The 27,661-nt window shown below is 43.0% G+C and overlaps 2 long non-coding RNA genes across 2 annotated transcripts in view; one reads left to right on the top strand and one right to left on the bottom strand.

Moving 5' to 3' along the window:
• Nucleotides 1-200: 200 nt before the first annotated feature.
• LOC129135794 (uncharacterized) lies at nt 201-26,974 on the top strand. Its single transcript, XR_008536938.2, has 4 exons — nt 201-376; nt 23,384-23,748; nt 23,950-24,148; nt 25,189-26,974. It is a non-coding gene; the product is annotated as an uncharacterized LOC129135794 (long non-coding RNA).
• LOC112204210 (uncharacterized) overlaps nt 23,754-27,661 on the bottom strand; it is a 166,132-nt gene continuing 162,224 nt past the window's right edge. Inside the window, exon 11 of the long non-coding RNA XR_010159320.1 lies at nt 23,754-24,160. This is a non-coding gene — a long non-coding RNA (uncharacterized LOC112204210). The remainder of the gene's footprint in view (nt 24,161-27,661) is intronic.

A 27,661-nucleotide genomic window follows, 5' to 3' on the forward strand; every position in this document is an offset into this window, starting at 1 on the left:
CTTTTATAGGAAAGAAAGGGCTGTGATTCACATGTGTCATCGTTGATGGGAATATTAAGGGCTCCCTTCTCCTGGGGGAAAAATAGAAACCTCTCTCTTTAAATATTGCATTTCTTTCAAAACAAAAAGTCACTTCAGCTCCTCCCCACTGATTCATTTGAGAGAAAAAGCTGTCAGGCCCCGTAATTGGTTAAGGCAAATCCTTTCTCAGAACAAGATAGTGCTGTGTGTAGGAAAATCACCTAACTCTTGTCAGTGTTTATCAGATGTGGAGAGAAAACCTGCTTCTCTCTTTGTCATGTGACCCATCGCTCCTGCTGAAATCGTGCCATCAGCTGAGGGGTGACTGGGTTTCCCACCCACAACAAGGGTTCAGGTAGGGGCCATGGGCCTGAATTGTAATTCAGTGTTTTGAAACAGATAGCACAGTTACTAGAGGCTGGGAAGGAAGGGGGATGAAGAAGGATTGGTGAATGGGTGCAAATATGCAGTTAGATAGGAGGAATACGTTCTAATGTTTGATAGCACAATAGGTGACTGTAGTTAACAACAATGTATTATGCATTTCAAAATAGCTAGTAGAGAAGACTTGAAATGCTCCCAACACAAAGAAATGATAAATACTCAAGGTGATGGATATCCCAAATGTCCTGACTTGATCATTACACATATATGTTTCCAAATACCTTATGTACCCTGTAAATATGTACAAATACCATGTATCATTTAAAAAATGAAAAATATAAAATAGACATCACGAAGTCAGCAGATATCAGAATGGGATCTGAGAGAGATTTTAAAAGAGGCCTTTGTACACAAATCAGATTTCTATTCACCTTAAGTATGGGCTTCCTTGAAGTCTTAAGGAAAGAAAATGAACCAGACTAGCATTTTTCAGTCCAGAAATCGCGGGCTGGCAAATGATCTAAATTCTCTCCAGTAACTCCAGGAGCAAGGGAGCTGAGAAGAGGATTGGAGGGCCTGAGGCAGAGGGGACTAATATGGGTATCAACAGCCTGAGGAGCTGCTACTGGGGACAACTGGAGGCACACCAAGGTTACCCTCTACCCTGCCATCCTCACGTCCCTCTTGGTTTTGGAAACCTCAAGTCTATGAAGCCAGTGAAGCCTCCTGAACCACCTCAGAGTGGTTGGGTTTACTTTAACAACCAAACCCATCACCCTGTCCCCAGGGAGCTTAAGACAGAGGCCAAGGTGATTGAAGAAAAAAAGGAAGGAAAAAGAATAAAGACAAGAGTCAGCTCAAAAGCTTCCCCTTTCCTGGAATTAATGGCAGCCTCAATTTATTCTCATCTGTATTAAAAATTGTTAAGTAATTAATGTGCGCATCTCTTCTGAAGCAGATGTCATGTAAGACACTAGGAAAACTGAGACCTAGTCCTTACTCTCAAAGAGTTCCCGGCTCAGTAGGGGAAGCTGATACAGAAACCCGATCTCATCATTCGGTGTTTTAGAAACAGTAACAGTGATAACAGGCTGGTGGGGTGGAGTTGTGTAGAGAAAACAGAGACAGCATCCATGGTTCCAGACATCCTGATGATGACAATAATAATAGTTTACATTTATTAAATGCCTACTGTGTACCAGACATTGTGGTAGGTTTTTATAGCATATCTTCCCTTTTCCTTCCAGCAACTCTTTAGAGGAAGCAGTATCATCATCTTCAGGGTCACCTTGATGGCAGAGCCCACTCTACTCTGGTGGCCCTGGGGGTAACAGGCATCCCTTCAGGAAGGACTGTCCTTTCACCAACACCACCCATGGCTGACAGCCAGCATGGTTCATTTCTAGCTGTGCTTGGCCGTGAAGTTCAGCTGATCCTGCTCTAGCTATTTGGTCTGGTGTTGAGCTTTGAGATGGCCCAGGGAGAGGGAAAGCAGAGACAGAGGTTGAGACCTGAGTAATGAAACGGAGCTGTCAGGGAGGTGGGGGTGGGAGTGAGAGATTTATGGACAAAGGCAGTGGTTTTGGGCTTGAATTGTGTCTTCCCCAAAAGATAAGCTGAAATTCTAACCACCTGACTCCCTGCAGGATAAGATCTTATTTAAAAATAAGATTGTTGCAGATGACTTTAGGTCATACTGGAGTGAGGCTTTTAATCCAATATAGCTGGTGTCCTCCTAAAAAGAGGAGAAAGACCCACGGAGAGAAGATGACCGCGTGAGAATGAAAGCAGACTGGAGTGATGCAACGATAAGCCAAGGGACACCCAGCATTGCCTGTTGTTGCCAGATGCTAGGAGAGAGGCATGGAACAGATTCTCCCTCAGAAGGAACCAACCCTGCTGACACCTTGATTTCAGATACCTCCAGAACTAGGAGGGATCGATTTCTGTTTTAAGTGCCCAGTTTGTGGCCCTAGGATGCTAATCATATACGCTAGCATGAGAAAGGGCTTGGTGTGTCTGAAGAAAGATCAGAAGGCTGGCATGGCTGGCGGTGCTGAGTGAGAAGATGGGAGGGCCTCCATGACCCCTCTGGCTGGGCTGTGGGCTGCTGTGGCCAGCGTGCCTGTCACTGCCCCCTGGTGGCCACCGTGGGATACTCCGAGCTGCACACTGGCCTTGGGCCAAAGAAAGAACGTTCAGATTGAGTTAAGAGAGCTGGGTTGAGCCTACCCCTCAATCTATTTCTAGTTAGGTAACTCGCATCGCCACTTTGCTCCTCTGTCACATAGGAGGATGATTATGACATTTGGCCCATCCATCTCTCAGGGTGTGAGTGGGGAGCAGGGGAAACTGTGTTTGGATGCTTATTGTGAATCATTTCTACCAGGATGTTAGGTGCAATTTCTCCTGTTACTCCACAGTTTCAGCAGAGACCCAGAGGGAAAGAAAAATAGCTGCTTATCTATGCAGGACTCATTAAACGATTATAAAATCCATTTTGAGACTTTTAGGTCTTGGTCCTTACCTACCGGGCGACTACACAAGAAGAGGCTGGGGGGACAGAGCAAGGGACAGGCAGAGGGGAGTTCTTTAGAATGAGAGCTGTTGGAGGGATAAGGCAGGAGCGTCTCCCTGTGCCCCCTTCCTGTCCCCACCACCACCCCACAACAAGCCCCGTGAGATTTTGAGGCTTCAAAACACCCCGTAGAGAGCTTGACAGGTGCACTGGGGAGTTGGAGGGACAAAGGGACTCATACTTGAGCCACATTTCAAACCCTAAAGGCCGAGCCTGGTTAGAGTGGCCTATGGTGGCAGGATGAAGAGAGGGGGCATGCAGTGAGCTGCACTCATAGCCACAGGATGCAGGAGGGTGCTTCCCACGGCTGGATGAGGACCCCACAGAAGAGAGCAGGCACTGAGTTAACTTGAATGGGACTCTGCCCCAAAGGACCATCTGCAAGGCAAGGTGATCCCAGCAGAGTAACTCAGGGGGGAGTGGACTTCAGAAGCCAGGGGCTGGGGAAGTTACATGACATAGCTTGAGGAACATCATCGGGGACCTCCAAGGAACCTACAGGAGTCCACATGGGAGAGAGTGAGCATGGGGTGTGTCATGCCCAGGGCACTGATTCCAGAAAACTCCTGCAGTCATCAAAAACTGCACTGGAGCTTTCTGCTCCTTATCCACATCCCCAAAGTTGGAGATGTCAGGAAAGTATTTGAGCAAGATAAGGAAATTGAGAGAAGTCCCCAGTCTTCTCCTTCCCTATGTTGAGTTTTTGAGCCCATATCGGTTCTGAGTTTTAAAGTGGATGTGGGATTATAGCTTTGGTAGTCAACCAAACTATCTCAGAGTAGACTGAACTATCCCACAGTTTTATGGGGCCTCATTCTGCCCTATTCTGGACTTTCCAGTATCTGAAAAAGAAGACCCTTCATTAATAAAAGGGATGACTGGAAAAGCTATGGGACCTTTCTGAGAATTCATCCAGGCGCAGGGAAAAATAATTTGAGAGAAGTTGCTCAAAGAGGTAGAGGTCAGAAAGAGTCAAGACTTTTTCTGTTGGTACCATTTGGAATATACTCTCTCAACAAAGAAGTGTGGTTAGGTAAATGTTAGCCTTGGAACCTTCTTTCCCAGAAATAAAAGGATCAACAGGGCCCACTCTCCTTATTGTATAGCCCAGTGAATATTTACTTAAGGGAACTAGCCCAGTGAGTATTTACTTAAGGGAAATGTTTTAAACAGTTATCAAATATGGAGTATTAGAAGCCATTGTTCTCTTTCATTAATTTTATTTAGATTGAATCCTGATTTAGCAATAAAAATGCACGTCTCCACTTAAGAAATGCTATTTGCCTTCAAAGAAGGAAATGAGACTTTCTTAAATTGTGCTTTGCTATGATGTTGTTGAATTGAGATGATTGGAAGATATTATGATTAAGATATCAGTGTCATATGTCATATAGGTTTGTAGGCACTTTGAAATGAATAGGAATGCATTAAGTCATAAAATATTATTAGAACAGCTGTATAGTTTACAAACAATCTGATGTATACTGAGTACCACAAATTCTGATGCTTGAGTCTCATACATACTGCTGTTGGCATTTGTCAGAAATTCTTTGGCTAAGAGTAAAAGGAACCCAATTTAAATTAGCTTGAGCTGAAAAAGAATACATTGGTTCATATAATTGGGAAGTGTCTAGGGGTGAACTTGCTTTCAGAGATGGCTGAATATAGGGCTGCCTCTCTGTGTCTCAGCTCTGCTATTTATGTTTCCCTTCATTTCAACAAACTTTCCTCTTAGGTGGGCAAGATGTCTCTTGGTCCTTTCTGACTCCCATGTTCCCTTCTTCCCAGCTCAGCAAACACAGTAGAAGGGAGGCTTGTTTCAGCAGAGTCCACAGAGCTATAAATCCCAGAGGCAATTCCACCCCTGAACCAACCTCTTTGGCCAAGAGATGGGAAGCCCTTATTGGCCAGCTTGGGTGATGTGGCCATCTCTGTAGTGGGAAGCTGGTGCACAATGATCTACAGTCCTATTAGGACCTCACAGAATGGGCAAAGATCCCTAAGGGGAACCAGCAGAAGGGGATGGAATAGAGTGCTACCTCAGCCAATACAAGCCCATTTTTCCCTTTATTCACAGAATTGGCACTTTCTTGCCTGGAATTGGAATTGAAATGGCATCCCTTCACTGTGAGCCACTATTCTTCCCATCCACTGAGTTAGTCTGCCTGTCTGAGACCAAATCATGCAACTACTGGCCTAGAGAAAGAAACTACTTCGAGTATGTGTAGTTTTCTCCCCAAAGCACCAGGGTTTTATTTTTTAACCCATCTATCCGTTTGTTTATTAATTATGTGCATACATTTGCATTTGGAGAGGATTCAAGGCATCTTATAACAGCACAAATATGATATAATCAGTAAGATGAGGGCTAAAAACAGCAAATACCAAGTAAGAAGGGCATCAGGGAGATGATTGTCTAAAAGAGTCTGAGCTAAACATGGCGACTTGCAGTTCTCCTTTTGATACTGGCAAAAGAAGCTCTCGTTAGACCAACCCTCCCACAAATTGTACCTATAAACTCTGGACAATCAATACTTGGAAGATGGAAATAGCATGGGGTGAGTTTTTTTTGTTGTGTTTTCATGGCTTCTCAGCTAAAGGCAGGCCTCATTGTACCACATGGCAGATAGCTAAAATGCCAATCCAAAAGCTACAATCCTTCTGGCCTGAAGAATCAGATGATAACATTCAGGGCAACCACAACTCCTGGAAAGTGAAAGAGGGGAAATCCAGACATGGAAAGAGCCAGAGAGCCCCGAATTCCTTATATTTTGGCCGACTCTCTGACTGACCATTAAATCATGCATACATAGTGCAAATTTCAAGCAACCCAGTGAACTGAGATTTGAGCCACACCCCGAGAGACAGAGTTTGCAGTTGGAATCCAACCAAGTTAATTCCCTGCTAAAAGAAAATCAACCTTCACTGGAGGAGTATGGCAGAATCCAGACTCTGCACAGCCCAGCATTCACAATGTCCATGATAGCATCCCAAATAACTCAACACACTAAGAAATAGGAAAATGTGCCACATCCTCAAGAAAAAAAGATAATTAGTGGAGATTGATTTGGATATGACCCAGATGTTGGAATGAGCAAACTCATAAAAGCTTAAAATAATTTTCAAAGCAGGTATTATAATTACGCTAAATGATACAAAAGAAAATATGTTGTGATGACTTACAAAAGAGGAAATCTCAGCAGAGAAATAGAACAATAAAAATAACCAAATGAAAATTATAGAACTGAAACAAATATATACTTGAAATAAATTAAGTCATTAATGGGCTTCATAGCAAAATGGAGATGAAAAGAGGGAAAAGTCTGAATTTAAAGATAGTCTAATAAAAGTTATCCTATCTAAAGGTGGGTACTTTCACTTAGCAAAGTGTAGCCCTAAGTTTACTGTCCACCAAAGCACAGAGGGAAACCAGGTGGGCTGTCAACTGAGTTGCTCACCTGAAGAGTTGTGACATTATGTTTAAGGGGCTCTAATAGCCAGCACTTGCATATCCTGAGACACACCTTGGGCCAATTACTAATCTCTTTTCCCTCCACTCCAACACCCTCCTATTCTCTGCTCTGTGATGCTGGGGTGGATATTCTGCAAACTGCATTTCTTTTTTGCTGGCTAATTCTTTGTTAGGTTCTGCCGCTTGGGCAACAGAGGGAAACTGGAAGACTGAAGGACAGAGAAGGGACCTCCTTTCTATTTGTTTGTCACTCTGTTTGCATTTCCCCTGTAGCCCCTTCCCTACAGCTGTAAGTGGTCTGGTCTGTGGTTTGTTCCAACACGCTCCCTCTAGAGCTACCAGCACCTGCTGGGCAGTGCAGTGTCTTCTTCTTAGAGGTCTGTTGTGCCATTTGTATGGGTCCGTTTTTTAAGCATTTAATTTCTGACAACTTCAAACTCTTTTCTTTGTTCCCGCAACCTTAGAAATGATAGCTGCTTCCTGCATTTACGATCTCTGTGTAATCTCAGTTTTTCTTTTGAAATTTTGAGTCCTCTAATTCTTATTTTAAATTTTCTGTTAAAACAACTCCTGGGGTTTCTATTTTCCTGACTTACCCCCTACTGATCTATATCCCTTTTTATTGACTGATGTAGATCTCTGATTACCATATGTAGGGCTGGCAGTGGAAAAAATTGTGAAGAACGAAGTTTGTTCTTGGATCCAAGATACCTCCTTTCAGAGCCCTGATGCCCAGATATCCACCACAATGATGCAATGTCCCAGGCTCCTGCCAGCCCTAGACCCCTTCCATTCCATCACTCATACCCCTAGGGACTGCATTCTGATAGGTAGCAATAAGTGATCATGGATTTTGGTGAGATAAACTAGTTCCCTAATAACGCAAGCTAAAGTGTTTCCCTCCCATATAACCTACTTCCTTGGCTTAGATAAACATACTTGTTAGAAAGGCCTTAATGGAATGTCAAAAATGGAGGAAATCTCAGATGTAGTAGCTAACCCATGGTTTTCATGCAGTAGACATAGAAATAGCCATCTCCTCTGTTCACATGTAGAAACATGGGTGCTTGGATATTCCTTCTTCTTGTGACACCTTTTTATCTGGGCCACTGGGAAAGTTAAAGGAGCTCAGGCATGAAAAAAGAAACAAAACAAAACAAAACAAACCAACAACAACAAAAACAAACCCTAGAGTTTCACAGACACTATTTGTTAGAAATACAGCAAATTATTTTTAGCTGGTTACAGATAAATTAGTTTAATTTTCTCAAGTAGTCAGTTGAAATAAAATGTTCTAAACTTTGCTTTGAGTAATTGAATGTAATTTGAATTAGGGGTTGTGTGTAACTCTTGTATGTTTGATAATCAACAACTATCCCCACTTCTTTCTGCAGAAAAGAAAGGATTTTATTTTCTGTGACTTTCAGATCACATGCCTTATGTATATTTCCATGCTCAGAAATATCCTCCTAACCCTGCAATTTAACCAACAAATCTAATGCTTTAAGATACTTCAAGATAATACAAGCAAGTCACAAGGCATATGGCTCAGTAAATGGTAACTATAATAATACTGTGTCCTATTGTATTTTCCAAAAATGGTCTTAACAATCTTTTCCTCCCCACATATTCTTTTGAAACCTTGCCACATCTCCATCAGGAAGGGGAATCTATGTCCCCTCCCCTTGAAACTGGATGGGCTTTTGTGACTGTCTTCCCTGGTAGAGCAGGAAGAAAGTGATATCTGAGACTTCTGATGCTAGGGCATCAAAGGTGATATTGTGCCTGTCTTCACGCTGGACAGTCTTCATTGCAAAATGACATAGAGATAGAGAGGGTTGCTGTAGGAACTGGTGGTTCCAGCCATCAGCTATTTGAGGCTTCTCATCCTAGGTGCAGACACACCAGTGACCCTTCAGAGAATTCTAGCCCCAGTCACCATCTGACCGTACCTGCATGAGAGAGAGAACCCCTAGACTCATGAGGTAATAATAAATTATTGTTATTGTTTGAAGCCACAACGTTTTGGGCTCATTTGTTATGCAGCACTGGCTAATGGATACAATATTTAATGTTTGGCAGGTATTGATGATGAGTCACTTACTATGCTAAATGCTTTGCAGGGATTACCTCATTTAATTCTGATTATCCCAGAGATAAGCATTTTTATCCACCCTGAGAGAAGTTAAGTGATCTGTCCAATGTCACACAACAGTCAATCTGATATTTCAATCCAGACAGTCAGACTCTAGAGCCCCGAGCATGCAAATACTAAGCCCTACCACATGCAGCGTTCCCCATATTCACTGCTTTTCTGCTGGGTAACAGCATCCCCTCTGACCCTGGCACACCCATTGCTCTGTCCTCCAGCAGCAGAGAAGCATGGTGGGTGAGCAGACAGGTGCCAGCAAGGCCATATGGATCCAGCCAATGCTGAACCGCAATATTATCATTTTATTCCTTTGGCTTTAAGACTATGTGTTGTGTTTTTTAACTGGTGGTGACAGTGGTGGATGGAGACATGCTATGTCATATTGCCCGTTTGCACTTGGTAAGGATGAGTTTGTAGGATGTCTTCCTATTGGAAGGTTTTAATGACATCTGGGGACAGGAGAGGGAAAGAAAAAGAAGAAAAAAGAGAGGGAGGGAAGGACGGAGGGAGGGAGGGAGGAAAGAAGGAAGGAAGGAAGGAAGGAAGGAAAATAGTGAAAACATGGAACAGACACCCAGAAGGGAAAGGGTTTGGAGGAGGTCGAGGTGCCAGAGGCAAGCATTCATTTGTGTAAGATTCATTCATTCATTCATTCATTCATCGTCATTCAAACATTGTGTTGAATGTCCACTGTATGCTGTGCCCTGCGTGGAATGCTAATGATGGATCTACCCTCTAGCAAAAGGTAAGTCCTACCCTAGTTCATTCATACAAATAGAGGTGCACACAATGTATCATGGGAGCACTTATTCCTCAACAGGCAGATGGATCAGAAAAGGATTCCTAGAAGAGGCGACAGCTGAGCTGAGGCTTAAAGGATAACACAGTTAACCAGGCCACAGGTGGTGAGTGTCAGGCCAGGAAACAGCACGAGCAAGGGCATGGGATACAGCGCATGGGAGCAGGAGCACTTTTGAGCTGTTGGAGGTAAAATGCAAGTTAGGAAACACTGAGAGATGAGCCTGGCTTAGAGGTGGCAGCGAGGGCCTTGGTGGTCATTGTCAGAGTTGGGGTTTTGTCTTGTGAGTGATGCGGAGCCACTGAAGGGTCTTCAGGGGACTGTGAGAGACCATACATCACCAGCTCTTCCTCTTTCTTCTGCCAAACTCTGCCCAGGAAGATTTGGTGTCTAAATCCTGCACATTGAAGACCAACCCTTAAAATGAAATTTGTTCAAATTCCAGTGGCAAAATCAGAGAGGAAAATGTTCTATCAGAGAGAGGAAATATTTCCCACCATGTCTGCAGCCCTTAATCCGTGAGGTCAACATGCCCAGCTGCATGGTCTTCTGGCAGAAGTGTTATTGCAGTCATCCACAGCATGCTTCTAGGGGCAGGACTTAATTGAATTTAACAGCAGCTAAATGCTCAGCTGAAAAGAGAAATTATGGGCCGGGTGCGGTGGCTCACGCCTGTAATCCCGGCACTTTGGGAGGCCGAGGTGGGCAGGTAATGAGGTCAGGAGTTCGAGACCAGCCTGGCCAACATAGTGAAACCCCATCTTTACTAAAAATACAAAAAATTAGCTAGGCATGGTGGCGGGCACCTGTAATTCCAGCTACTTGGGAGGCTGAGGCAGGAGAATCGCTTGAACCCAGGAGGCGGAGATTGCAGTGAGCCGAGATCATGCCATTGCACTCCAGCCCGGGTGATAGTGCAGGATTCTGTCAAAAAAAAAAAAAAAAAAGAGAGAGAAGTTATGGAAAACCGTGATGCTGCAGTGAAATGAAATCAGGCTGCTCTGTGTCAGGCTGAGATGTGGGGCCCTGTGTCCTGAGTCACACACCAAAACAGGAAATCCCCTATTCTCATCTTGAAAAATTTATTAGTAAAATAAAGTAAATAAGACCAAGAAAAATAAGGCTGCTATTATTTGAATCATTTAGTGAAAAAGAAAAGCTTTCTAGAACCAACAGAACATGCTAATGAACACTCTGCCCCCATACTTATCAGTCTGTATTGGCATTTTCTGTGTAACATACCTTTCTTTCCTACTAGAAACAGTTTCTCTAGTTCGGGATATATGTCTTATTTATCAACTCCCAAAACTGTCCCTTCTTTGAATTCCTTTGATACTTAATACCCAAGTCACTCATTTGGCATTTATGTTACCTTGTATGGTCTATTGTATTTCTATTCTGTTTATACATACTGACTCTTGAACTAGACTATAAACTCCTTCGAGGTAGAAGTCTTGCTTTGAACATTTTGTGTCCCCATTTGTTATTTGTTGAAAACAAGGCATGGCAAGGAATGTGCTAAGGGCTGGATATGGGATAAGAGACCCTGGCCTACCTTTGGGGATTCACAATCTGGGGAATTTCCTCAGGCAGGGCACAAAACCTATGAGACAATCCTGCTTTCCTGCTGAACTTGGACCTGGGACGGGGTGGGGATGGGTGAGGCTGGAGCTGCTGCAGCAGCATGCCTCCAATGCCTATAAATTTCCCTTTGGCTCTCATCCGTCTGGGCTGAATTTTCTATCAACCAATAGAAAATAGACAGGTATTATGAAAGAGGGTGTTAGGAAATCCCATGCAATTATTATACATGTCACAAATGTGTGGGTGCATATGCACCTGTGTGTGTGTGACAGACAGAGAGAGAGGAAGTGCACTGGGAGGAAATGCCATCTGAACTGAATCTTGAAAGACAAACGGGAGTTAACCAAAGATGTTCCTGAGAGAGTGGCAGGTCTGTGCTTGCATCCTGACGTCAGAGTCAGATAAATTCCAGAAGCCTCAGGGCCTCTGCACTCTATCCCAGTGCTCCCCAAACTTCTGTTGAGGGCAGACTCTTTTAGAAGATGTTAATGAATGGATGCGCAGAAGAAAACCATCTTCTGAGAACAAAATTGCTCTAGTTTCTACATTGCTGGTTTTCTCTGAACCTTTAATATGCTGATAGGCACCCAACAACAGAATCCTTTGTTGGCAGAGCACAAATTACCCTCTGTCTGTTGAACAGTTTCAGAAAGTTTATGAAACACTTTTCAATGAGGTGCGGAGTAATAAATGATTCAGCAACACTTAAGTCCTGCCACCCTAGGCCTAACTGGTTACACTGTCATGAAAATTTACAAATTACATGGTACCAAAGACACTATAAACACAATCTATTGGGTAAACAATTGCATGATGGATTACTGTAGACTTATTAATAGTTATGGCATAATTCAGTCTTTATTTTTGCATATGAAAGGCTCTCACTCAAGCATTTTTCTGTAGCTCATTGGAATACAGTATAGATGGCCTGGATCAGTGCAATGTGCAACAAGAGGACTATATCGTCTCAGTAAAAACCTTGAAGAGATGAACCCATTTCAGAGACCCAGCAAGGGATCACCTGCATATACAGGCATCAGCAGAAACAGGAATTTGGGATTTATCCTGAAGGTAGTGGAAGCTTTTGGAGGTCTTAACCAGGTGAATCCAATGATCGGGTATATTTTAGAAAGCTCATTCACAGGCAGAGAGGACTTGAAGCAGTGTTGTTACTAGAGACAAAGAAACTAGTTAGGAAGTTATTTCAGGTAATGAGGGAGACATAATTTAGGGGCTAAACTAAGGAAGCGACAATAGGAATGGAGAGAAGGCACAGCTTGCGAAGCATTTAGGTGGTAGAACTGATTGACTCAGCTCTGAGGCAGCTGTGGGGGTGAGAAGCTGGGGTGGGTGAGGGTGGGAAGATGGTGGGGAGGGTTGGAGGAGTCAAGAATGAACCATGACTTCTGGTTCGTGCAACAGAGTGAAGAGCTGAGGCCCCATGGTTTCCAGGCAGCCTGTGCCAGTGAGAGAAATGCCGAATAGAGTTTGATTTGAACTCTGGCTCTGTCAACGACTTGGTACTATGGCCTTGTGCAAGCAAGTTAATGTCTCCAAGCCTTACTTTTATCTTTTGTAAAATGGGACGATGATACCCCGCTCTTGCATGTGTGAAATAACTAATACATAGTCTGTGCTTCAGAAGTGAAGTCACTGCTACTCAGAGAACACAGAAGGAGAAGCAGTTTACAGAGAAAGATGAGTTTCATTTCAGAAACACTGCACTTGAGGTGGCTTGGACAGCCATGTGGAGGTGTCCAGTAAGGCATTAGATATATAGGTATGGAACTCAGGAGAAAGATCTGGGCTGGAGAGAGTTCTAGGGGCCACTGACTTTTTGATATTAGGCCAAGGCAAGGAGGTAAATGAGAACAACCAGAGAGAGTGTGGAGAGGGAGAGAAATGCAGGCCCTAACGGACAGCCTTGGGAGCATCACCATTCAACAGCTGAGGAAAGGAAGCAGAGCCGGCAAGGGAGATGTTCTGGAGCCTGTAGGGCTGTGCAGTCAGAAGGAGGCGCAAACCAGAATCTGAAGACGCAGGTTTGAGTCTCAGCTCCCTTGCTGACTAGCTGTGTGATCCTCGCAATTCAGGTAACCTCTGTAAGCTTGTCTTCTCATTTGTCAAATGGGAATGCTGCTGATAATGTCTACTTCCTGGAGACTTTGGTGAGCTAAGGTGTATAATTTTTTTTAAGCTAGAGAGCCTTATAAGTGGTTCCATGTGGTCATTTTTTCCCCCTAGACTGAATAGGCTTGCATCTAAAAGCAAGGTCACTTTAAGAGGGTCTCTGTGACTCTGGCCTTGCTTGCTCAGCAGGAATTCCAGCCTGCTCAAATTCCTCTAGGCAGCTCTGGGATCCCTGGGCAGGAGGTACAGTACCTGGTGCCTGAGTGCCCCAAGCCCCTTCCGAGGAAACGGGGCCTTAAGCACAGGCCCTCACGTTGTCCCACTTGACTTCACCACCCTGGCTACACCTGGTGGGAATTGGGATGGGCCCTGTTCCCAGGGGAGCTGACCAGCCGACCAGCCAGCAGCTCCCCACGTCTGCCCAGGGTGAGACAGGAGAATACGGTCTGGAGGCAGGGAACATAAGACTGATTCATGCTGACTTCCTAGAACTAAATCAAATGGAAATACTTCAGCTATTACAGGAAATATCCTCACCATTGACACAAGGCGTAAACCCAGTAAATGTCTTTGTAACTTTACTTGATCCTCTTCATTTACACAGGGCGTACACCAAGTAACCAATGGAAACCTCTAGAGGGCATTTAAACCCCAGAAAATTCTGTAACGGGGCTCTTGAGCCCCTGTGCTCAGGCCCACTCCCACCTCATTTTTAATAAATCTCTGCTTTTGTTGCTTCATTCTTTCCTTCCTTTGTAACTTTGTCCAGTTCTTTGTTCAAGACCCCAAGAACCTGTACACCCTCCACTGGTAGCAAGGGGGCCATGTGATAGAGATCCTGCCCCTCTCCTGCACGGACATTTGGACTCAGCAAGCGAGGCCAGAGTCACGGAGACCCTCTTAAAATGACCTTGCTTTTAGATGCAGGCTGACTAGTTGCCGAAGCCCAGCAACTGGCAGAATGGGAGACATGGTGACAGTGTCTGGGTGGCTCATGGAGCCCCTCACAGCCATGGGTGGTGGCAGGAAACGGGCAGAGGTGCCTGGTGCTCAGGGTGGGGCTACTCTCCACCTGCCTTTGTCAAGCTGCTTCCCAGTTTCTTTTTTTTTGGTCTGTGTTCTTGTGTGTCTCACAATGCACTCCATTTGTTAAAGTAACTTGAGAACGTGGCCGTGTCTTGTGGCTTAGAGGAGCCTAATTGTCACAGGAGACTCTCACGATCTCTCAGGAGGGAGTGGAGTTTTCTCAGAATAAAGAGCATCAGCTACAGTGAAGAATGGAAATGGGGCTAATGTCTATTGACTGGGGACTGGTGAGCAAGATCATGGCACCTCCGCACACAATGAAATCCTGCAGCTGGAAAACAGAACAAGGAAGCTCTTTGTGTACTGATAAGGAGTGATCTGCAAGATATTTTCCTAGGTGAAAAATGTGTGCTTCAGAATGGTGTAGCAAAATGAAACTCAGAAAATATCTTTAGAATATTACACTTCATCTAATGACGCTGGTTGCCTATGAGGAGGGAAGCTGGGGGCCTGGGGGCAGTGATAGGAGAAGAAATTTTCACTAAGCATTGTGTAATAATTTTCCTAAATCTTGAATCATGAAATTCAGTCACCTCTTTAAACAATCAAATCAGAAAAACATCTATTAAGAACATGACCTATAAAGTTGAGCAAGTCCTATGCTTGGGCTTGCCTCCACAATTTATTGCTGGGTAAAGTTGAGCAAGTTACTCAACCTCTCTGAACTCATTTTGCTCATCTGTAACATAATCACAGGAATAATACCTGCCTGATAGGGCTGATTGGTTATTGTTGTTGTTTTGTTTTCTTTCTTTCTTTTTTTCATTTTTTTTTTTTTGAGATGGAGTCTCGCTCTGTTGCCCAGGCTGGAGTGCAGTGGCACAATCTTGGCTCACTGCAGCCTCCGCCTCTCGGGTTCAAGTGATTCTCTTGCCTCAGCCTCCAGAGTAGCTGGGACTACAGGCGTGTGCCACCGCGCCTGGCTGATTTTTGTATTTTTTAGTAGAGACGGGGTTTCACCGTGTTGGCCAGGCTGGTCTTGAACTCCAGACCTCAAGTAATCCGCCTGCCTCAGCCTCCCAAAGTGCTGAGATTACAGCTGTGTGCCACCACGCTTGGCTGTTGTTACTGGTTTTCACACAAGGCATTTTCCATTTCCCATTTTCCTCTTAGCCTAATAGCATGCTCCTTAAGCTACAAAACTGCAAAGCAGTGCTATCCTTTGTTTGCAGTTTTCCTTTTTTTGTTGGGTGCTCTCCATAAGATAAGGGCCATTGAGGTTGGGCCAGGTAAATTAAAACCAGCCTCTACTGTACTCAAAATTATCTCTTCTATTTGGAATGGGCTCATAGTCTTTGGACCCAGCCCATGCCTGATGCTCTCTTTCTTTAAAACGAGTTCTTTTCCTAGCCCCTTCTTGGTCCCTCCTGCAAAGTTTTCTATGGATTACATAAGCACTTCTAGATTCCCGGTGAACACAGTTTACCTTAAGCTATTAATTAAAACATTCGTTATTATTATGGCACCCATTTCCCATTATCTTCAATCACAGTATTTTGTGCATTGTAGTCACTGAAGTGTGACCAACATTTCATTCCCGCATAGTGATGCCTCCAGGGCTCGTGGACTGGACAGTCTAGGGTCGTGCTCTGCTCTGCAGGAGACAGGGAGCACCCAAGCCAAGTTGGTTCCTACCTTCCCGGCACTAGGGGGTACTATCTTGTTTAGCTATTTCCTTAGTTTTATTTTTGCCTTTGAATAGATGTGCCTGCTGCATTTACATCTCCCTGCAAGGATAGCAAAAGCTATAGGAAGATGATTGTGGAAAGGAAAATAGGGTCTGTGCAACGAGCTGTCTGGCTTCCTCTCTGTGGGGAATGAGCATTAAGACATTCCCAGGCTCAGTAGGTCTGGAATGGGACCGAGATATGTGCATTCTAGTAACTATTCAGGTGATATTCAAAGCCACAGATGGGTCTTTTATTTCATTCGTGATTTGCTTTTCCCATCTTTTCTTTAAAATGTGTCTGCCGACTCTCACTCATGGTGGTATTGCCCCTCCTGGGCCTGCTGATCTCTGACTGTGTATTTATTAGATCTTCATCTGTGGGAGTCTTCTCGGCTTAGGTTAGTCTTCTCGGCTCTCTTTAGGGAAGATTTGCATCTGCTTCTTCTGAGAGCCATGGGTCACTGCCAGCTTGGAACCATTTAGAGCTCCTCGTGAGTTCTGGTTTAATGAAGGTCTTAGGTTTGGCCTCCCCTCCTCATTGCCGGCCCAAGAATGAGGATCTGGATCATTTGCTCTTAGGGTAGTTCTGCTCCTCCCTGCTTGCTCACTGCTTCCAGCTCTAATTTCTACTTATAGTTTGCTCCATTTCATGTGGAGGAGTCCCTTGGCAACATCCTCTATCTCCTACAAGCCCATCTCATCTATGTTTTATCTAGGATGTAATTGTTTTGCAGAAGGAGAGCTGTATTAGTCCATTCTCATGCTACTAATAAAGACATACCTGAGACTGGGTAATGTATAAAGGAGAGAAGTTTAATTGACCCATAGCTCCACAGGGCTGAGGAAGCCTCAGGAAACTTATAATCCTGGTGGAAGGGGAAACAAGCACATCCTTCTTCACATGGCGGCAGCAAGGAGAAGTGCCGAGCAAAAGGGGGAAAAGTTCCTTATAAAACCATCAGATCTTGTGAGAACTCACTCACTGTCAGGAGAACAGCATGAGGGTAACCGCCTCCATGATTCAATTACCTCCCACCGGGTCTCATATGTGGGGATTATGGGATTACAATTCAAGATGAGATTTAGGTGGGGACACAGCCAAACCATATCAAGGGCCTATGAGAATATTTGGTCTGAGATGTTATCAGTGGAAGTCTTTTTTTTTTTAATGTAGATGTTCTTATTTCTATGAGACAAAATGGTAATACATCTATTGTGAGGGAATTATTCATCAAACATATGCAGTTTTATCATTCTGCACTGTAGGAAGGTTGAAGGAACACGTGTCTGGGTGTAGTTTGTGTGTTACTTCTCACAGAATTACTGGTGTATTATATTATATTCTATTCTGGGTGTCTTGAGGCCTGATAAGACAAGCATGGCCATGAGAAATTCTATAATTCCACTTGTGTCTCCACCTACCTTTTTCTTCCCTTTTGTCCAGTAAAGGAGGTGTCTCTGTTGCATCAAAGCCCACCCCACACAGTGGGTTCTAGATCCCGTCCCCTTCATCTTCTCAAGGACCCTGCTCCATTGGAATCCTCCCTCTGCTGCACCATCAACTCCCTCGCAGGGAGACAGTTCCCATCCCACATTTTCCCATCTTTAAAAAACCCACCCTTGGCCAGGTTTGGTGGTTCACGCCTGTAATCCCAACACTTTGGGAGGCTGAGACAGGAGGATCACTTGAGCCCAGGAGTTCAAGACCAACCTGGGCAACATGGCGAAACCCCATCTTTACAAAAAATAAAAAATTAGCTGGGCATGGTGGCACCCAGAGAGCCAGGGGTCACTGCCAGCTTGGAACCATTTAGAGCTCCTAATGAGTTCTGGTTTAATGAAGGTCTTAGTTTCGGCCTCTCCCCCTCGCTGCTGGCCCAAGAGTGAGGATCTCGATCATGGCACATCTACCATAATTTACTCTTAGGGTAGTTCTGCTCCTCTCTGCTTGCTTACTGCTTCCAGGTGCTTGGGAGGCTGAGGTGGGAGGATCACTTCAGCCCAGGTGGTCAAAGCTATAGTGAGCCATGATCATACCACTGCACTCCAGCCTGGCTGACAGAGCAAGACCCTGTCTCAAAACAAAACAAAACAAAACAAAACAAAACAAAACAAAACCCACCCTTGACCCCACCTACCCTAATTCACTTTTCTATTCCTCTTAGGAACCAGATCTCTCAAAACATATGTCTATAGCTGCCACTTTCCCTTTTTCACTCTCCATTTGCCTTTGCTTTTATTTGGTTTCTATTTTTAGCAAGGTTATTTGCACATATTTTAAAGACTCAAGAGTTCTATAAGACTTGTTATGAAAAACAACAGTCCTCTGCTTTCCCCATCAGAGACAACTACTTACAACTCTTGTAGCTGCTTTTTCTTTTTGGCATTTAGCTCTGTGTTTCTGAATAAAATGCTAGTATTGGGCTACTTAATGATCCCTCAATTGTGAGCAGTAGCTATTGACTGCCCCTACAGAGGAGGAGGATTTAGCTCTCATTCTTTCCCCTTCCCACAGCATGCACATACATTCTTTCCACTTCCTACCATTCCTGCATGGTTACATCTTAACTTTCCTTGGTTCAATAATCCATGTTTACTTTATTTTGATTATATAGTGATATTGAGAGCAGAGTCATCTAGTAAGCTTAGACTACTTTTTCTTCCTTACACAACTTTTAATTTTCCTTGGGAATAATTTTTTATTTGCTTAGTTTTCTACTTATTACCAGTCCAACTTCAAACTGCCATAATTTATCTTTCTGCTCAAAACGTCTAGATTTATGCTATTAGTTTTGTCCTCTTGAAGAATCCCTTCCAAAACCTCTGACTTTCTCCAATTTGGATTGTCTCCAAACCACCCTCAAGACCTGGTGTAGCACTGTTTTGTTTTTTTGTGTTTTCTTTTTCTTTTAACTTTTATTTTAGGTTCAGGGGTACATGTGCAGATTTGTTATATGGGTAAACTTGTGTCATGGAAGTCTGGTGTACAGATTATTTAGTCACCCAAATACTAAGCCTAGTACCTGATAGTTATTTTTTCTGATCCTCTCCCTCCTCCCACTCTCCACCCTCAAGTAGACCCCAGTGTCTGTTGCTACCCTCTTTGTGTCCATGAATTCTTATCATTTAGCTCATACTTATAAGTGAGAACATATGATATTTGGTTTTCTGTTCCTGTGTTAGTTTGCAAAGGATAGTGGCCTCCAGCCCCATCCATGTTACTGCAAAGGACATGATCTCACTCTTTAAAATGGCTGCATTTAATGGTGTGTATGTACCACATTTTCTGTATTCGAGCTGCCATTGATGGGCATTTAGGTTGATCCTATGTCTTTGTTATTATGAATAGAACAGTTTCTTTGGAGGTCTTTTCATCAGTCTAGGGATTCCCTTCATCTTTTGCCTGGGTCCTGGCTCCAAACTTTTCTTTCCTGTTTTGGTGGAATGCATCTTCTAGTTACTTCTTCAGAAGTGCATGTGAGGTAAAATTTTTGAGACCTTGCAAATATAAATGCCTTTATTTTGACTTTTCACTTAATTGATGGCTAGGAATAAAAAATCTAGGCTTAAAATAATTTATTCAGAATTTTGAAGGCTACAGTCCACTGTATTCTAGCCTCTAGTCTTGTGATTGAGAATTCCAAAGACATTCTGATTCTTTTAAAACTTTTGTTTTTTATTTTTAGATACAGGGTCTTGCTATGCTACCCAGGTTGGATTTGAACTCCTAGGCTCAAGGGATCCTCCCACCATAGCTTTCCAAGTAGCTGGGATGATAGACACTTGTCACCATTCCTATCTGGCATTCTGATTCTTAATCTTATGTATGTGACCCATTTTTCTCTTGGAAGCCTGTAGGATCTTTTCTTTGCCCCCAGGTTTCTGAAAATTTATGATGGCATTCTTTGGGGTATGTTTAATCCGTTTTGACAGTTTAATTCTAGAAAAATTTATTGAATTATTTCATTGGTGATTTCTTCCATTCTGTGCTCTCTTATCTCTTTCTGGAATCCCTATTATTTGGGTGCTGGATCTCCTAGACTGATCCTCTAATTTTCTTCTATTTTCTTTTCTATATTCTGGGGTTTTTTTTTTTTTTTTTTTTTTTTTTGGCCTTTTTATGACTCAGTTTCGTTTTTCTAGCTCTCTACTAAGTTTTTCACTTCTTCCATCATATATTTAATTACCAAGGGCTTTTTGTGGTTGTTGATTGTTCTCTAAAGGTTATATTTTATTTGTATTCTTTTCTTTTTTTAGGGTTGTAACATCTCCTCTGATCTCTCTGAGGACATTAAATACAGTTTTCTTGACGTTTTCCTCCTCATATATAGTTTCCATTTTTTTCCAAGTAGCTCTTTTGCATTAGAGTCTTTCTTCAGATATCTTTTAATACCTGCTGTCTGCTTATCCTTGACTGTGGAAACCAAAAAGCTGATTTGAAGCTTTGTTCACCTGAGTGGAACTTACCCACTATGAGCTTCACAGTAGGGCAATCTGGCTTGACTATTTCCTTGGGCAGCCCTGATGTATCATTAGGTGTTTTCTCTGGATTGGTTGGTTTTCCAAGAGAATCTTTCCTACCTGTGCTCTGGCAGGTGAGGAGGGAAAGAAGCCTGAAAGTCTCAGCACAGGTAAGCATACAGTCTCTTAATTGTCCTATTTGATATTCCAGTCAAGAGACTCATTGTTTGATCTTTTCCAGAGAATGAATCCAGTCTTCTGCCAGGATGGGGAAGGGCATCTATTAAGAGTATGGTAGGGGTCTGCAAATATAATTCCTTTTTAAATTGCTTTCAGCTAATTCTCCTTATTTTAATGCCAATTCCCACCCACTTGCCCTACCTCTACTTTTAAAGTTTCCTGGTGCCACTAACTCCTGAGACTTTGAAAAATTTGAGGTGCAAATGGTGTTGGTTTTAAGTTTCCTCACTACTGACATAGGATTCCACCTTCTTCAGCCCACTAAATTAGCTAAAACTTCTCCAAATGGTTTCCAGCTTTCAAAATACTGTGGCATTTTTGTCCTCTCCCCGTCTTACCATCCTCATGAGTTTATGTTAAAGATAATCACTTTAGTGTTTGTGTGTGTGCGTGTTTGGCTTGAGAAACAAGTAAAATTACATGCATGTGTTCCCATCTACTCATTAACCCACTTGCTCTGGCTGTGAACCCACCCCTCCACTGCCACTTTTACCAAATTCACCAATGATGTTCCTGTTCCCAACACAGTGGGCTGTTTTTCATCCTTGACTCACACAAACACTCATGAGCCTTAGTCAAAATTGAATGCTTTCTTCCCGACAGGTGCTCTTCTCTGGGCTTTTGTGACACTACACCTTTTTGGATTTGTTTTCTGCTTCTTTTATTTCTCCTCCCCAGCTTTCTTCTCAAGTTGATTTTCCTCTGCCAGTCCTCTAAAGAGGGGTTTCCTCAAAGCGTGATCTCAGGCCATCCTCTTTCTCTCTATGTCTACCACTTTCTCCTTAGGAAATTGCACACTTTGTTCATGGCTCCAACACTGATCTTTTGATTCTTCATCTTCTCTATCTAATTGCCTACTTGTCTCCCAGGCATGTTTAACTCAAAATATCCAAAACAGACATCCTGATTTTTTTTTCTCCAAATTTATTCCTCATTAAGTCTTCCTCACCTACCTAGATATACAAGCAGAAACTGGAAAGTCATTCTTGTTTTCTCCCTCTTCATTACTTCTGACATTTAAAATATCAGCAAGGCTTCTTACTCTACCTCCAGAATGTGTCTTGAATCTATCCATTTTCTCCATCATCACTGCCACTGCCTTAGTGTATAAATCACTATTATCTCTTGCCTTGACTATTGTAACAATCTCCAAACTGATTTCCCTGCTTTTTCTCTGGGCTCCCCAAATCAGTTCTCCATACGAGTGATCTTTTATTTCTTTTCTTCTCTATCTCTCTTTTTTTTTTTTTTTTGAGACAGTCTCACTTTGTCACCCAGGCTGCAGTGCAGTGTTGTGATCTCAGCTCACTGCAGCTTCCACCTCCTGGGTTCAAGTGATTCTCCTGCCTCAGCCTCCCGGGTAACTGGGATTACAGGTGCATGTCACCACGCCCAGCAATTTTTTGTTTTTGTTTTTGTATTTTTAGTACAGACAGGGTTTCACCATGTTAGCTAGACTGGTCTTGAACTCCCGACCTCAAGTGGTCCACCCACCTCAGTCTCCCAAAGTGCTGGGATTATAGGCATGAGTCATAGCTCCCAGCCACAAGTGATATTTCAAAAACAGAAAATCAAATTATTCTCTCTTTTAATGAAAATACTTTTCATTGCCCCTAAAACAAAATCCAAACTTGTTACCATGTTTTCTGCACCAGACTTGCTTTTCCCACTAGGGCCCCTTGTTAATTCCCTGGATGCTACCACTTCTGGGTACTAGTCTCCTGCTAGGACATGGAGCTCTAGAGGTGCCAAAGCACATCTCTCTCCCACTTTTGTACATGTTGCTTCTGGTCAGAAGAGTGCCAAATGAGTGGAATCTATCCCTGAACATCAAAGAGCTTTGAGTGAAATTATTTTCCAAGTTTCACTTATAGCCTCCTCCTTTCTATAGGATTTGGCCACAGGTTCATGGAGGAAGGGAATTTGGGGAGCCGAGGAATGAGCGGGGCAGGAAGCACATATGAACGTCCTGCACCAGGCTACACTAAGAACCTTCCCTCTGATGGCTAAGGCCTTGCTTTGTGAGCAAGCTTGCTGTCCTAAAACCTTCCTCCCGGAAGGATTCTCAGTCTGTTAAGAAAATAGAGGCCACCCAAACCTTTGTCCAGATATGTTTAGAAATATTTGAATAATTTAGCTTTAACCTATTCCCCACCACCACTACCACCTACTTTTCTTTAATTCTCTAATCACCACTATTCCCCCCTAGAATATCGGCATGCATTCTTGAGGTACATTGTCCTTTCTAATGTAGGGCTTATTCAGTAGGGTGCTTTTTAAATATATTTTTAAAAATCCTAAAATTCTGTTCTTTCTTGAGATGCTTTGATAAGAGTAAAACTACCTGCTTTCTGGCCTCTGTGATAGCAGCAGTTCTCTGAGATTCATTAAATTGCTTGCTGGTAGCTGAGAACTTGAAATGCACATCAGTTAATTCAACCTTGTGAAAGAATGTATCAGGAGACAAAATCAACAATGCAGATAATTCAAACATTCTACCAGCCCACACATCATTTTTCCTAACTTATTTCTCCTCAGAGCTGCCAGGCTAAAACTCTGTGCAACATAGATAATAAACAAATTCAAATCATCATTCTTCTATTCATGGCCTGTTCCTGAATTTGGTCATATGACTGTTTATGAGGGAGTTCTCAACTGTGGAGGGAGTATTTTTTTACCCTGTTTTCAGTAACTGTTCTATTTTTCTCGATTCTGAATAGGATTACTCACAGCATAGATGCTTCTTGGAATTGGAAATTTTTTCTCAAGGCTTTAATCATTTCTGATTTTCCTCCCGTGAACTGTAGAACAGCACATGTGGCTTTCCTGCAATGGGATCGTCCTTCAAGAGGACCTCACAGGCTCTCCACCCGGACTGTGACGTAAGCAGCTGCAGCAGCCTTGGATGTTTCTGGATAACCAGCCCTATGAGAACAGCTTTAAAATAGGAGACTGGCATTGTGATGAAGTGTGGACTTCGCTGTCATATAGACCTGGATTTAAATCCTGGCTTCCGTGTTTATGGATGACGTTGGACAAGTCATTTAACCTCCTTAAGTCTCAGAGTTCTCATTATGGAAATGGAGCTCTTAATAGTACCTACCCCGTAGTGTGGTTGTGAGGGTTGAGATCATCTATGTTCAAAGTGCTTATTATACAGAGACTGGGACATGTAAGTGCTACATAAATGTTAGCTTTTATTAGTCACTGGAGGGGAGGAGAGAGGACTGTTGCCTCCTTGTCAATGTCCCCATCCTGGGAAGCCTGCCTGTGTGCACCAAGGCCCATCTGACCCATATATCAGAAAAGGTGCCCTTCTAGGGAGCGACACCCCCCACCAAGCCCCCCAGTCACTGTCCATGCTTTCCTCTAGGTTAAAAATGCAGCTGCATCTGTGCAGAAACCAGGTGTTGTCTGTGAGTTCTGCCTCGCTGGCCAGAGGTGGAAGGAAGGAGGAAAGGAGAGGGGCCTCCATACTTCCAGAGCCCCACTGGGGGTTACCTTCGCTTGCCCCCACTCTTTTTGTCTTGCTCTGAGGATGCCAGGACTTTAAGGACATTGTCAGCAAGCACGTAAGTTCACCCCTGCAAGGTCAAAGGCAGGACAGAAAGAAGACCCAAATGTCCCAGTTAGTCAAGGAAAAACAATCACAAGAATAAAACATTTTTAAAGATTAAAATAATAACTGCCATCTGTTGAGCAGTTGCTATGTGTTAGGACTTGTGTGAAACATGTTCACACAGTCTCTCTGCTTCCTCACAATACTGTGAAGTAGGTATTGTGCTTAATTGAACATAGGTTCATTTAAGAAAACAAATGTAAATATCATTCTAATCCTTGATTTAATTACCTCAAATTCAGGCAGAAGCAGATCAGCCCACCCTAATGGGCAGTGTACCAGGAGCTTCGTGTGTAGGGACAACTTTCACCTTCAAAATGCCCTGTGGGCTGCCTCAGCTTCTTTTCCACCGGCCCCTGGGCTCCCAGCTCTCTCAGGAGGCAGTGTTTTGCTGGGTAGTTACAGTGAAAGACCGGATTGTCCTGCTCATGTTACCCCCGTCTCCCTATTTACTATAATCAGGAAGTCATGTTTTTCATTTAGGATAAGGCAATTACTCTTCTGTTGACTGAAGTCCAGCAAAAAGCAAACTGAATCTCATTTCCACATTAATGCAATGGGGGCAGGATGGAGAGGCAGCCTGATTTCCTGGTGTCTCAGCCTCTCTCTTCTATATCTGTATCTCCTCTGATGGAAGCATCAGTCGTAATAGCAACAACCAAGATAGCATTGAGAGAGTAAAGTATTGTAGTCCCTTTCCCTCATCTTGGGAAATGATGAATAAAAGTCACCATCTGCTCCCCTGAGCCTTGCTGTGGTGTGACCTAACTTTACACGCAAGTACAACGAACGACCTGCCCCATCCTAAGAAGCAGTAGAATAATATGAAAAGGACTTTTTTTTCCTGCTCTGCCTGGATAGACAAGCAACTCTTTGCCAAGGGAAAGGAATAAGACATATCATGTCTCTTTAATGATTGAAGATCCAGGTTAACTGTGGTAGAATTAAGCAAAGAACAAACAAATGTTCTGAATGTGTTTTCTTTTCTCTCAGAGAAAGAATCTCAGTCATCTGGACTGCTTGGTGCTATATGAAAATCTCTGAGAACCTTCAAGAGCCCAAAAACAGTTCTCCTCCATGCTGTATGCCATGGTCAGTGGTTAAAGAGAACATTCTGTTCCACTCCTCCAGCTCTGCCTTAGAAACCCAAGCCCTGCACTCCAAGGCTCCTGGCATCGTACACCAGCACCAGCAATTTTCTGCCAAAAGCATCAGCCAAAATCTATTCTATCTATTTCAGTTCCTCTCTTTTCATCGGATTGTATTTTTACAGGTGATTGCTGATTCTCACACTGCTCTTCAGATTCATGTACAGCTGTGGTCTGAATGTGTGTGTTTTCTCAAAATTCAAGTTTAAAACTTAATCCTCAATGTGATAGTATCAACAGCTGCGGCCTTTTGGAAAGTGAAGGTGGAGCCCTCGTGAGTGGGATTAGAGCTCTTATAAAAGAGATTGAAGGGAGCTACCTAGCCCTTCCATCTCTTCTGCCTTGTGAGGACACAGTGTTCATCCCTTTTGTCTTCCCACCATTTGAAGATGCAGAAAGAAGGTGCCATCTTGGAAGCAAAGAGCAGCCCTCACCAGACACCAAGTCTGCTGGCATGTTGATCTTGGACTTCCCAGCCTCCAGGACTGTGAGAAATGAATTTCTGTTGTTTATAAATTACCTAGTCTAAGGTATGCTGTTATAGTAGCAGGAATGGACTAAGACACACATTGTCAAAATCTTCATGAGTTAAAGGTGAAGGTACAATCAGAACTGGTGCATGGAATTGGAACCATAGGTCTTAGTAAACACCGTAAAAATGCACTATTCAAATCTATAGAAAATGCTCTCTCTTCAAGTTCAGAAAGAAGCTACAATCTGCTTTTCCTTTTTTTCTGAAGGGAAGTAAAATTCTATGTTTCTGGACTAAGAGATCTACACCCCAGTCTTTCTCTTTCTGACATGTATAGTAACCTTTGGCAAATTACTCAAGCTTTCTTTGTTCTGGTGAAAATAAAGTGCACAGGACAGTATTACTAAGAGGCCTGAGCAACATTAGAGGTTGATAACGATGGTTCCAAAGGCCTTTAAGAAGGTGTAATGCTATGTGGATGTTTTTATTGAAACCTCCCCTGGGTTTTCAGAATTCTCTTTGGAATTAGTCCTGTGGGAATATGCCTTTTGGGATCTATTCTCACCTCTTATTCAGTCCCCCTTTTCTTGTATTAAAATCTATAATTTGAAGTTATTCTGTCATTTAAAAATTAGGTCCATAACCTCATCATCACTGGGTTTTCCTCTCCAGACCATTTCCAGTAGAATGTTGGTCATATTCCCATGTGAGAGAACAAATCAGTTATTCATTACATCTGATCAATGAGCTAGTACTACACCATAAGGAAGTGTAGTAAAACCAGAAACTGGGAAACACCAGAAAAAATTTGCTTTGTCCTGTGTTTTAATTTGGGGTATGATAAAGTGCCACAGGACATTAATCCAGGGACTGAGATAGACTCTTAAGTTTGGCAATCAGTAAAAGAACTTGCTGAATCTCTCTAGACTTAACCTAAAGGAGCCAGCCTCTTTTCTCACGAGAACACTTTATTTTAGGGTTAGTGGTGAATTAATTCTACAGTGTTTAATTCCACATATAAACTTCATTTTCTATATAAATGTTTTGTTGTAACATATTCAATTACTTTCTTTTGTTGTTTTTCTGAAACATTCCCTTTTTCACCTTTTCTAACCTCTTAAACCAAATAAAAAACTCACTTATCTTCTTGCTGTTGTAATATTTGCTTTCCTTTCTTGTTTATACTCTGTGATGATGTTTACCCGATCTGTCCACATCACCTGGATTCCAGGTGTACCATTCATTCCCTGGGGAAAGCAGTCATTCTTCAAGGCAACAGATGCAAGAATGAGCTCATGTCAAATGATATTTTCTGATTTTTTTCTCCAGATGTGGGGAACGAAATTGGATCTTGTGCTTTTGGGTGCTAACTTTGAGCCCTCTTCCTTTACATCTAAATGACAATTTGTGGATCAATGAGGATGTGTCAACTAGCCAAGATCGAGGACCTGGAGGGGTGCTCTGTGGAAACTGCTTTAAAATCCTTCAGAGGGAGGGCACGGAACTCTGGTTCTGGTATGTTCACTGAATCTGTAGCAGTGGGGAAACTTGCTGAGATTTGGCATTCAAGACCAAAGAGATTTACCTAGGATCTGTACCCTGTTGGCCAGAATTATTGCTACTGTTGTTCCTCAATTATGCTACTTTTTCACTTGGAAAGAGAGGGAAACTTGTAAGGCAGTGAATCTATCTTTACTCCTTTTCAGATGGCTGATTCTAAAGGCAGGTTTAGGTTCCTGCTGACCCTTCTGTTCCGTCCTGATTGTCCGCCTTACTGAAGGTCTGTTTTCTACAGCTCACAATAGTCGGGTAGAGCCCAGTGGTGCCAAGCCACAGAAATGAGACC

Source organism: Pan troglodytes, chromosome 7 (assembly GCF_028858775.2).
Source record: "Pan troglodytes isolate AG18354 chromosome 7, NHGRI_mPanTro3-v2.0_pri, whole genome shotgun sequence".
Classification (NCBI taxonomy): Eukaryota; Metazoa; Chordata; class Mammalia; order Primates; family Hominidae; genus Pan; species Pan troglodytes.